This window comes from Somniosus microcephalus, chromosome 12, assembly GCF_052327205.1.
Source record: "Somniosus microcephalus isolate GS21.2 chromosome 12, FLI_Smic_1.0, whole genome shotgun sequence".
Classification (NCBI taxonomy): Eukaryota; Metazoa; Chordata; class Chondrichthyes; order Squaliformes; family Somniosidae; genus Somniosus; species Somniosus microcephalus.
Window position 1 is genome coordinate 220,760,081 of NC_140998.1, and position 12,617 is coordinate 220,772,697.

The 12,617-nt window shown below is 55.7% G+C and overlaps 1 protein-coding gene across 1 annotated transcript in view; it reads right to left on the minus strand.

The window, feature by feature from the left end:
* Window positions 1-2,681: 2,681 nt before the first annotated feature.
* Window positions 2,682-12,617, minus strand: part of LOC147110154 (uncharacterized) — a 59,077-nt gene continuing 49,141 nt past the window's right edge. The window contains exon 3 of the mRNA XM_086002477.1: window positions 2,682-2,834. The gene's annotated coding sequence lies outside the window, so the exon portion shown is untranslated. The remainder of the gene's footprint in view (window positions 2,835-12,617) is intronic.

The following is a 12,617-nucleotide window of genomic DNA, read 5'->3' on the forward strand; positions in this document are numbered from 1 at the left end:
GTTCCACACACACTGACTCTCACTGGGGTACGGGTTCCACACGCACTGACTCTCACTGGGGTACGGGTTCCACACACACTGACTCTCACTGGGGTACGGGTTCCACACACACTGACTCTCACTGGGGTACGGGTTCCACACGCACTGACTCTCACTGGGGTACGGGTCCCACACACACTGACTCTCACTGGGGTACGGGTTCCACACACACTGACTCTCACTGGGGTACGGGTTCCACACACACTGACTCTCACTGGGGTACGGGTTCCACACACACTGACTCTCACTGGGGTACGGGTCCCACACACACTGACTCTCACTGGGGTACAGGTTCCACACACACTGACTCTCACTGGGGTACGAGTTCCACACACACTGACTCTCACTGGGGTACAGGTTCCACACACACTGACTCTCACTGGGGTACGGGTTCCACACACACGGACTCTCACTGGGGTACGGGTTCCACACACACTGACTCTCACTGGGGTACGGGTCCCACACACACTGACTCTCACTGGGGTACGGGTTCCACACACACTGACTCTCACTGGGGTATGGTTCCACACACACTGACTCTCACTGGGGTACAGGTTCCACACACACTGACTCTCACTGGGGTACGGGTTCCACACACACTGACTCTCACTGGGGTACGGGTTCCACACACACTGACTCTCACTGGGGTACGGGTTCCACACACACTGACTCTCACTGGGGTACAGGTTCCACACACACTGACTCTCACTGGGGTACGGGTTCCACACACACTGACTCTCACTGGTGTACGGGTTCCACACACACTGACTCTCACTGGGGTACAGGTCCACACACACTGACTCTCACTGGGGTACGGGTTCCACACACACTGACTCTCACTGAGTACGGGTTCCACACACACTGACTCTCACTGGGGTACGGGTTCCACACACACTGACGCTCACTGGGGTACAGGTTCCACACACACTGACTCTCACTGGGGTACGGGTTCCACACACACTGACTCTCACTGGGGTACGGGTCCCACACACACTGACTCTCACTGGGGTACAGGTTCCACACACACTGACTCTCACTGGGGTACGGGTTCCACACACACTGACTCTCACTGGGGTACGGGTTCCACACACACTGACTCTCACTGGGGTTCGGGTTCCACACTCACTAACTCTCACTGGGGTACGGGTTCCACACACACTGGCTCTCACTGGGGTACGGGTTCCACACACGCTGACTCTCACTGGGGTACGGGTTCCACACCCACTGACTCTCACTGGCCTACGGGCTCCACACACACTGACTCTCACTGGGGTACGTGTTCCACACACACTGACTCTCACTGGGGTACGGGTTCCACACACACTGACTCTCACTGGGGTACGGGTTCCACACACACCGACTCTCACTGGGGTACGGGTTCCACACACACTGACTCTCAATGGGGTACGGGTTCCACACACACTGACTCTCACTGGGGTACGGGTTCCACACACACTGACTCTCACTGGGGTACGGGACCCACACACACTGACTCTCACTGGGGTACGGGTTCCACACACACTGACTCACTGGTGTACGGGTTCCACACACACTGCCTCTCACTGGGGTACGGGTTCCACACACACTGCCTCTCACTGGGTACGGGTTCCACACACACTGACTCTCACTGGGGTACAGGTCCCTCTTTTGCCAATTTATTGAAATTCTGTAACTTACCCAGGCAGCGAAATGGGACGACAATGTGAACATGTCCGCTACACTTCCTCTTGCCTTTCTTGCACCAATTCTCAATTCTCATTGGCTGACTGGATTCCATCACGCCCTAATCTGCAACTCGGATAAACCTGGACACAAAACAACCAAGAACAGCACGGGGTTAGATACAGAGTAAAGCTCCCTCTACACTGTCCCATCAAACACTCCCAGGCAGGTACAGCACGGTTAGATACAGAGTAAAGCTCCCTCTACACTTCCCATCAACACTCCCAGGCAGGTACAGCACGGGTTAGATACATTAAAGCTCCCTCTACACTGTCCCATCAAACACTCCCAGGGCAGGTACAGCACGGGTTAGATACAAAGTAAAGCTCCCTCTACACTGTCCCATCAAACACTCCCAGCAGGTACAGCACGGTTAGATACAGAGTAAAGCTCCCTCTACACTGTCCCTTCAACACTCCCAGCAGGTACAGCACGGTTAGATACAGAGTAAAGCTTCCTCTACACTGTCCCATCAAACACTCCAGGCAGTACAGCACGGGTTAGATACAGAGTAAAGCTCCCTCTACACTGTCCCATCATACACTCCCAGGCAGGTACAGCACGGTTAGATACAGAGTAAAGCTCCCACTACACTGTCCCATCAAACACTCCCAGGGCAGGTACAGCACGGGTTAGATACAGAGTAAAGCTCCCTCTACACTGTCCCATCAAACACTCCCAGGCAGGTACAGCACGGGTAATACAGAGTAAAGCTCCCTCTACACTGTCCCCATCAAACACTCCCAGGGCAGGTACAGCACGGGGTTAGATACAGAGTAAAGCTCCCTCTACACTGTCCCATCAACACTCCCAGGCAGTACAGCACGGGTTAGATACAGAGTAAAGCTCCCTCTACACTGTCCCATCAAACACTCCCAGGCAGTACAGCACGGGTTAGATACCTTTGCACAGTAGTCAGTATTTCGTCCTTGGTTCCCAGGCAGTTCTGTGTTCAGGAAGGGTCCGTTCCAATTTTCCAGTCTGGATGTTCATGAACATGTTCAGCTTCCACAGAACATGGCGATCTGCGGCTCCGCCAGCACCAATCCTGAGTCCACATTGGCCGCAAGAGCCTGAAAGAGCAAAGAACTATGGTTAGGCTTCACCCCACACAGGCCTTGCCTAGCCTCAGTACCGTCTCCGCAACAGAGCCAAACCCCACCCACCTTCTCCCCAATCCCTCAACCCCACCCACACACCTTCTCCCCATCCCTCAAACCCACCCACCCACCTTCTCCCCAATCCCTCAACCCCACCCACCCACCTTCTCCCCAATCCCTCAACCCCACCCACCCACCTTCTCCCCAATCCCTCAACCCCCACCTACCCACCTTCTCCCCAATCCCTCAACCCCACCCACCCACCTTCTCCCCAATCCCTCAACCCCGCCCACCCACCTTCTCCCCAATCCCTCAACCCCACCCACACACCTTCTCCCCAATCCCTCAACCCCACCCACCCACCTTCTCCCAATCCCTCAACCCCACCACCCACCTTCTCCCCAATCCCTCAACCCCACCCACCCACCTTCTCCCCAATCCCTCAACCCCACCTACCCACCTTCTCCCCAATCCCGAACCCCACCCACCCACCTTCTCCCCAATCCCTCAACCCCACCCACCCACCTTCTCCCCAATCCCTCAACCCCACCTACCCACCTTCTCCCCAATCCCTCAACCCCACCTACCCACCTTCTCCCCAATCCCTGAACCCCACCCACCCACCTTCTCCCCAATCCCTCAACCCCACCCACACACCTCTCCCCAATCCTGAACCCCACCCACACACCTTCTCCCCAATCCCTCAACCCCACCCACCCACCTTCTCCCCAATCCCTCAACCCCACCCACCCACCTTCTCCCCAATCCCTCAACCCCACCCACCCACCTTCTCCCCAATCCTCAACCCCACCCCACCCACCTTCTCCCCAATCCCTCAACCCCACCACCCACCTCTCCCCAACCCCAACCCCACCCACCCACCTCTCCCCAATCCCTCAACCCCACCCACCCACCTTCTCCCCAATCCCACAACCCCACCTACCCACCTCTCCCCAATCCCTCACCCCACCCACCACCTCTCCCCAATCCCTCAACCCCACCCACCCACCATCCCCCCAATCCCCAACCCCACCTACCCACCTTCTCCCCAATCCCTCACCCCACCCACCCACCTTCTCCCCAATCCCTCAACCCCACCTACCCACCCTCCCCCAATCCCCAACCCCCACCCACACACCTCTCCCCAACCCCCAACCCCCACCCTACCCACCCTCCCCCAACCCTCAACCCCACCCACCCACCTCCCCCAACCCCCAACCCCACCCACCCACCCCCCCCCAATCCCCAACCCCACCTACCCACCTCCCCCCAAACCCCCAACCCCACCACCCACCTCCCCCAACCCCCCACCCCCACCCACCCACCCCCCCAATCCCCAACCCCACCCACCCACCTCTCCCCAATCCCCAACCCCACCCACCCCACCTCCCCCAACCCCCACAACCCCACCCCACCCACCTCCCCCCAACCCCAACCCCACCCACCACCTCCCCCAACCCCAACCCCACCCACCCACCTCTCCCCAATCCCCAACCCCACCCACCCACCTTCCCCCAAACCCTCAACCCCACCCACCCACCTTCTCCCCAATCCCTGAACCCCAACCACCCACCTCTCCCCAATCCCTCAACCCCACCCACCCACCTTCCCCCAATCCCTCAACCCCACCTACCCACCTTCTCCCCAATCCCCCAACCCCACCTACCCACCTCTCCCCAACCCCCAACCCCCACCTACCCACCTCTCCCCAATCCCTCAGCCCCACCTACCCAACTTCTCCCCAATCCCACCTACCCACCTCTCCCCAATCCCCCAACCCCACCTACCCACCTTCTCCCCCAATCCCCCAACCCCACCTACCCACCTCTCCCCCAATCCCTCAGCCCCACCTACCCACCTTCTCCCCAATCCCTCAACCCCAACCACACACCTCTCCCCAATCCCTCACCCACCCACCCACCTCTCCCCAATCCCTCAACCCCACCTACCCACCTTCTCCCCAACCCTCAACCCCAACCACACACCTTCTTCCCAATCCCTCAACCCCACCCACCCACCTTCTCCCCAATCCCTCAACCCCACCCACCCCACCTTCTCCCCAATCCCTCAACCCCACCTACCCACCTTCTCCCCAATCCCTCAACCCCACCCACCCACCTTCTCCCCAATCCCTCAACCCCACCTACCCACCTTCTCCCCAATCCCACCTACCCACCTTCTCCCCATCCTCAACTCCACCCACCCACCTTCTCCCAATCCCTCAACCCCACCCACCCACCTCTCCCCAATCCCTCAACCCCACCCACCCACCTTCTCCCCAATCCCTCAACCCCACCTACCCACCTTCTCCCCAATCCCTCAACCCCACCCACCCACCTTCTCCCCAATCCCCCAACCCCACCCACCCACCTCGCCCCAATCCCTCAACCCCACCCACCCACCTTCTCCCCAATCCCTCAACCCCACCCACCCACCTTCTCCCCAACCCCACCTACCCACCTTCTCCCCAATCCCCCAACCCCACCTACCCACCTTCTCCCCAATCCCTCAACCCCACCCACCCACCTTCTCCCCAATCCCTCAACCCCACCCACCCACCTTCTCCCCAATCCCTCAACCCCACCCACCCACCTCGCCCCAATCACTCAACACCACCCACCCACCTTCTCCCCAATCCCTCAACCCCACCCACCCACCTTCTCCCCAATCCCTCAACCCCACCCACCCACCTTCTCCCCAATCCCTCAACCCCACCTACCCACCTTCTCCCCAATCCCTCAACCCCAGCTACCCACCTTCTCCCAATCCCTCAACCCCACCTACCCACCTTCTCCCCATATCCTCAATCCCACCCACCCACCTTCTCCCCAATCCCTCAACTCCACCCACCCACCTCGCCCCAATCCCTCAACCCCACCCACCCACCTTCTCCCCAATCCCTCAACCCCACCCACCCACCTTCTCCCCATACCCTCAACCCCGCCTTCTCCCCAATCCCTCAACCCCACCCACCCACCTTCTCCCCATATCCTCAATCCCACCTACCCACCTTCTCTCCATATCCCCAACCCCACCTTCCTACCATATCCACAACCCCACCCACCCACCTTCTCCCCAATCCCACAACCTCACCTACCCACCTTCTCCCCATATCCTCAACCCCACCTGTAGTGTATGTGCCTTTAAGGGGAGAACTACTTTTTACAGCTCCTGTATACTGTAGTACCGGCAGTGACCACACCTGTATATAACCCTGAGTAGGGATCTGTACTGTTAGTTTTAGAGCAACCCTCATCCAGTAAACACCTGTTGATTGTTCCTCTGCAGTTTCTGTCGATTATTTGAAGGACACACTGCCTAAAGATTCACGGATTCAACATTGGCGACGAGGTGATTCGAACCTACCTGCAACTCTGCAGAAGAAGGCCGATTCCATCAGTGCGGGCGTCGACCATCCTGAGAGGGCTTGAGCAGGCAGAGGAGGCTGTGGAGAGCTGGGCTTGGTTCTCCAGCCGCGCCGATCCAGCGCAGCGGGCTGGCAGCAGGTACGGCGCAGACCCTTCCCGGACAGCGGCGGCGGGAGCCGACCGACGGCACAGAAAAAGGCCGAGCAGCGTCGACGGGTAAGAGAGAGGGTAAAGCGCGCAGGGCGCAGCCGGGGTTGAAGACCGAGCGGCGTCAATGAGAGAAGCGCGCAGGAAAACGCGCAGAGCGCGGCCGGTGTTCAAGGGCTGAGCAGCGTCTGCGGGGGAAGAAAAGAAAGCGCGGGCGACGCCATTTGGGCCGCAGCAGAGAAGAAAGGGAAGCGCGGGAGATGCCATTTTGAGCCAGCGGAGAGGAAGGGAGAGCGCGGGAAACGCCATTTTGAGCCAGCAGAGAAGAAGGGAGAGTGCGGGAGACGCCATTTTTAGCCAGTCTAACCACACCCAGGGATGCAGAAGAGTGGCAGGGTCACAGCGCTCGACAATGAAGTTGAAGATTGGGCGACATATGTAGAATGCATAGAGGTGTACTGCAAAGCGAATGAAGTGCCAGATGCCAGGAAAGCACTGGTATTGTTGAATTCCATGGGTGCAAAAACGTACGGCTTACTGCGAAACCTAGTCACCCCAGAGAAGCCAGTGGAAAAGGATTTTGAAAGCATAGTGGCAATCCTACAGGACCACTTAAACCCCACACCGCTGCTGATAGCAGAAAGATTTAAGTTTCACAAAAGGAACCAGCATAAAGACAAAAGTAATGCTGAGTATTTAACGGAACTGCACAAGCTATCGAAACACTGCCAGTTTGGAACGGGACTAGCAGATACTTTAAGGGATAAGTTTGTGTGTGGGCTTCAAAGTGAAGGAACCCAGAAACAGCTTCTATCAGAAAAGGGTCTTACACTGGACAAGGCTTTCAACATGGCAGTATCACACGAAGCAGCCGCACGGGGCGCTGCAGAGATACAACGGAGACCGCAAGAATATGGCACCAATGAAATGTCATACGGAGCAGTGAAGTGTTATCGCTGCGGCAGAACAACACACGACCATAAGGATTGTTGGTTCAAGGACCAAGTGTGCAGACAGTGTGGAAAAGTAGGACACATAATAAGAGTCTGCAGGTCGGGAAAGAAAACCAGCAGCAAGAAACCTCCACAGGAGAAGTACAAGAAGGTACATAAGGTGACGGAGAGTAGTTCAGACGAACAGAAAAGTGATACAGACTCCGGAAGCAAGGAGCTGGGTTGTCTGAAACTACATAATGTAACCAAAATGGAGGATCACCAAACTATCTGGGTCACGCTCAAGATAGACGGAGTCCAAGTGAAAATGGAATTGGACACAGGATCAGCCCTAACAGTCATAAACCAAAGGGACTACAAGCAGCTATTCTCACATATACCCTTGAGAGATACAGAGATTATCTTGAAGACGTACACGGGGCAAAAAGTCTACCCCAAAGGAAAAATAAGGGTGAACGTGATATATAACGGCAAGGAAACACCAAAAATGGATATATATGTATTGCCAGGTGGAGGACCACCACTACTAGGACGTGAATGGATCCGGAAGATACAGTTAGATTGGCATGCCATACAAGCACTGACGGTAGATGCCAAAAAGGATGACGACGTCACACCTGGACGACTGTCAAAAATGCTAACTGACGCACAAGAAGTGTTCCAGGAGGGACTCGGAACACTAAAAGGCATAACAGCGACGATCAAAATAGAGGAAAATGCAAGCCCAAAGTTTTTTTTAAGGCCAGACTGGTGCCTTATGCGATCCGCCCAGCCGTCGAAGCAGAGCTGGAAGGTTTGGAACATTCTGGAGTACTGTCCAAAGTGGACTGGAGCGAGTGGGCTACACCCATCGTTCCTGTAATGAAGAGGTCGTTGAGTAATACGCCTGGGGAACCAAAGAAGATTCGCATCTGTGGGGACTTTAAGGTGACAGTGAACCCAGTCCTTCACACAGTACAATATCCGCTTCCGAGGATTGAAGATATTTTCGCCTCGCTATCTGGAGGAAAACGCTTCACTAAGATTGATCTGGCCCAGGCGTACCTGCAAATGGAGGTAGAAGAAGCCTCGAATCAGTACCTCACGATCAACACTCACAAAGGTCTCTACCAATACAACCGGCTGGTGTTCGGGGTAGCATCAGCTCCGGCTATTTGGCAAAGGGCAATGGATCAAGTCCTGCAAGGGATTCCAGGGACCCAGTATTATTTGGACGACATCCTGGTCATGGGCGAAAATGACAGTGATCACCTCGCCAACCTGGAGCAGGTGCTCACTAGATTGAAGGAATATGGGCTCCGAGCTAATCGCCACAAATGCGAGTTTTTCCAGAAGCAGATCTCGCATTGTGGCCACGTTATTGATGAAGAGGGGTTACATAAGTACCCTGAAAAGATTGAGGCAGTAGTCAAGGCTCCAGCACCGGAAAATGTGTCACAACTGAGGTCGTTCCTCGGGCTGGTGAACTACTACCATAAGTTCTTGCCGAATTTGTCTACGTTACTACACCCACTGAACACCCTACTGCAAACAGGGGTACCTTGGAAGTGGAATGACGAATGTAAACGAGTTTTCCAGAAGTGCAAAGAATTGATCACATCAAAAGAGGTGTTGGCTCATTTCAACCCAGCACCACCAATTCGGTTGGCGTGTGATGCATCACCCTATGGTATTGGAGCGGTGCTGTCGCACAAATTCCCGGACGGCTTGGAGAGGCCAGTAGCCTTTGCGTCTCGGTCACTAACCTCAGCCGAGCGTAACTATGCCCAGATTGCCAGGGAGGTCCTCAGCCTAGTGTGGGGAGAGAAAAAGTTCAACCACTATCTGCACGGGCAGAATTTCACCTTGCTGACTGACCACCAACCACTTGTCTCCATCTTTAATCCAAAGAAGGGCGTTCTGGTGATGACTGCGCAACGGCTACAAAGATGGTCCCTTTTTCTAGGGGCGAGCCAATATAAAATCGAGTATAAGGGCACGAAACAGCATGGAAACGCTGATGGGCTATCATGCCTGCCACTGCCTACTGTGGAGGAAGCACCAGCAGTGGACCCTGTCGAAATATTTTATTCGACTATAATTGAACGCTTGCCAGTAACTAACGCGGATATAGAGAAGGAGACCTGAAATGACCCGACACTGTCTCGGGTATATGATTTGACGGTGAAGGGATGGCCAACACATGGCGACTCACTGTTGCCAGCATTCTCATCCAGAAGAGAACAGCTGTCAGTATGCCAGGGGACCTTGATGTGTGGATCCCGAGTGGTAATTCCACCCAAGTTAAGGGAGAGAGTGCTCAATGAGCTTCACGAAGGCCATCTGGGAGGGGTGAAAATGAAAAGCCTTGCTAGGGCTTATGTGTGGTGGCCGGGGATCGATCAGCAAATCGAGGACCTGACAAAGAGCTGCTCAGGATGCCAGAAGGTCCAAAATGCACCACCACATGCCCCTCTACACCCATGGGAGTGGCCCTCCTCTCCATGGCAACGGGTGCATATTGATTTTGCTGGTCCATTCATGGACTCAATGTTCTTAATAGCTGTGGATGCGCACTCGAAATGGCCTGAGGTGATCAAAATGTCCTCCACCACCACGGAGAAAACGATTGCAGTCCTACGGACCATATTTGCCAGGAACGGCTTGCCAGAGCAGATTTGCTCTGATAACGGACTACAGTTTGTGTCCGAAGAGTTTCGGAAATTTATGAAAAGGAATGGGGTAAGGCATTACACATCCGCCCCGTATCATCCAGCCACAAATGGATTGGCTGAGAGGTTCGTACAAACCTTTAAAAAGGCCGTAAGGGCCATGTGCGATGACGACATTCCACTGCAGCATAAGGTGGACAATTTCCTGTTAGCCTACAGAAATGCGACACATGCAGTTACCAACCAGACCCCGGCCATGATGTTCTTTAACCGAAGGTTGAGATCTCGTCTGGATTTGCTCAGACCAAATGTACGAAGAAATGTTGAGAATAAGCAATTCCAGCACATCAATGAGAAGCCGACAAGGAGCTTCAATGTAGGGCAACCAGTCTTGGCCCGCGACTACCGAACAGAGAAATGGCAACCCGGAACGATATGCACACGGCAGGGCCCACTAATGTACACAGTGGACGTTGGGGAGAACATTGTGAGACGCCATGTCGACCAGAGCCTAGAGTCACAGGAACGAGTCAACCCCATGTCTCGCGTACCTGGTGATGAACCCGACATACAGGTAGCATCTACCCCAGAAACAGTAGTATCGGAAGCTGATGAACCAACCGACGACAGGGGGCCAGAATCGCCTCCGCACCAAGAGCAAGACACTCAGGAAAGGCGCTATCCAGAAAGGATCAGGAAGCCGCCCCAAATACTGAATTTATAAATGGACTATTTTCAGTTAATGTTGCATGTTAAAAGTGTTAATTGTTAAATGAATGTTATGGTACTGTTAATCTAAAAGGGGAGGAATTGTAGTGTATGTGCCTTTAAGGGGAGAACTACTTTTTACAGCTCCTGTATACTGTAGTACCGGCAGTGACCACACTTGTATATAACCCTGAGTAGGGATCTGTACTGTTAGTTTTAGAGCAATCCTCATCCAGTAAACACCTGTTGATTGTTATCTTCAGTCTCTGTCTATTTATTGAAGGACACCATACATCAAGATACACGGATTCAACCCCACCTACCCACCTTCTCCCCATATCCTCAACCCCACCCACCCACCTTCTCCCCAATCCCTCAACCCCACCTACCCACCTTCTCCCCAATCCCTCAACCCCACCCACCCACCTTCTCCCCAATCCCTCAACACCACCCACCCACCTTCTCCCCAATCCCTCAACCCCACCCACCCACCTTCTCCCCAATCCCTCAACCCCACCTACACACCTTCTCCCCAATCCCTCAACCCCACCCACCCACCTTCTCCCCAATCCCTCAACCCCACCCACCCAACTTCTCCCCAATCCCTCAACCCCACCCACCCACCTTCTCCCCAATCCCTCAAACCCACCTACCCACCTTCTCCCCAATCCCTCAACCCCACCTACCCACCTTCCCCCCATATCCTCAACCCCACCCACCCACCTTCTCCCCATATCCTCAACCCCACCCACCCACCTTCTCCCCAATCCCTCAACCCCACCCACCCACCTTCTCCCCAATCCCTCAACCCCACCCACCCACCTTCTCCCCAATCCCTCAACCCCACCTACCCACCTTCTCCCCAATCCCTCAACCCCACCTACCCACCTTCTCCCCAATCCCTCAACCCCACCCACCCACCTTCTCCCCAATCCCTCAACCCCGCCCACCCACCTTCTCCCCATATCCTCAACACCACCCACCCACCTTCTCCCCATATCCTCAACCCCACCCACCCACCTTCTCCCCATATCCTCAACCCCACCCACCCACCTTCTCCCCAATCCCTCAACCCCACCTACCCACCTTCTCCCCAATCCCTCAACCCCACCCACCCACCTTCTCCCCAATCCCTCAACCCCGCCCACCCACCTTCTCCCCATATCCTCAACACCACCCACCCACCTTCTCCCCATATCCTCAACCCCACCCACCCACCTTCTCCCCATATCCTCAACCCCACCCACCCACCTTCTCCCCAATCCCTCAACCCCACCTACCCACCTTCTCCCCATATCCTCAACCCCACCTACCCACCTTCTCCCCATATCCTCAACCCCACCCACCCACCTTCTCCCCATATCCTCAACCCCACCCACCCACCTTCTCCCCAATCCCTCAACCCCACCCACCCACCTTCTCCCCAATCCCTCAACCCCACCTGCCCACCTTCTCCCCAATCCCTCAACCCCACCCACCCACCTTCTCCCCAATCCCTCAACCCCACCCACCCACCTTCTCCCCATATCCTCAACCCCACCCACCCACCTTCTCCCCAATCCCTCAACCCCACCCACCCACCTTCTCCCCAATTCCTCAACCCCACCCACCCACCTTCTCCCCAATCCCTCAACCCCACCCACCCACCTTCTCCCCAATCCCTCAACCCCAACCACCCAACTTCTCCCCAATCCCTCAACCCCACCCACCCACCTTCTCCCCCTATCCCTCAACCCCACCTACCCACCTTCTCCCCAATCCCTCAACCCCACCCACCCACCTTCTCCCCAATCCCTCAACCCCACCCACCCACCTTCTCCCCAATCCCTCAACCCCACCCACCCACCTTCTCCCCAATCCCTCAACCCCACCTACCCACCTTCTCCCCAATCCCTCAACCCCACCCACCCACCTTCTCCCCATATCCTC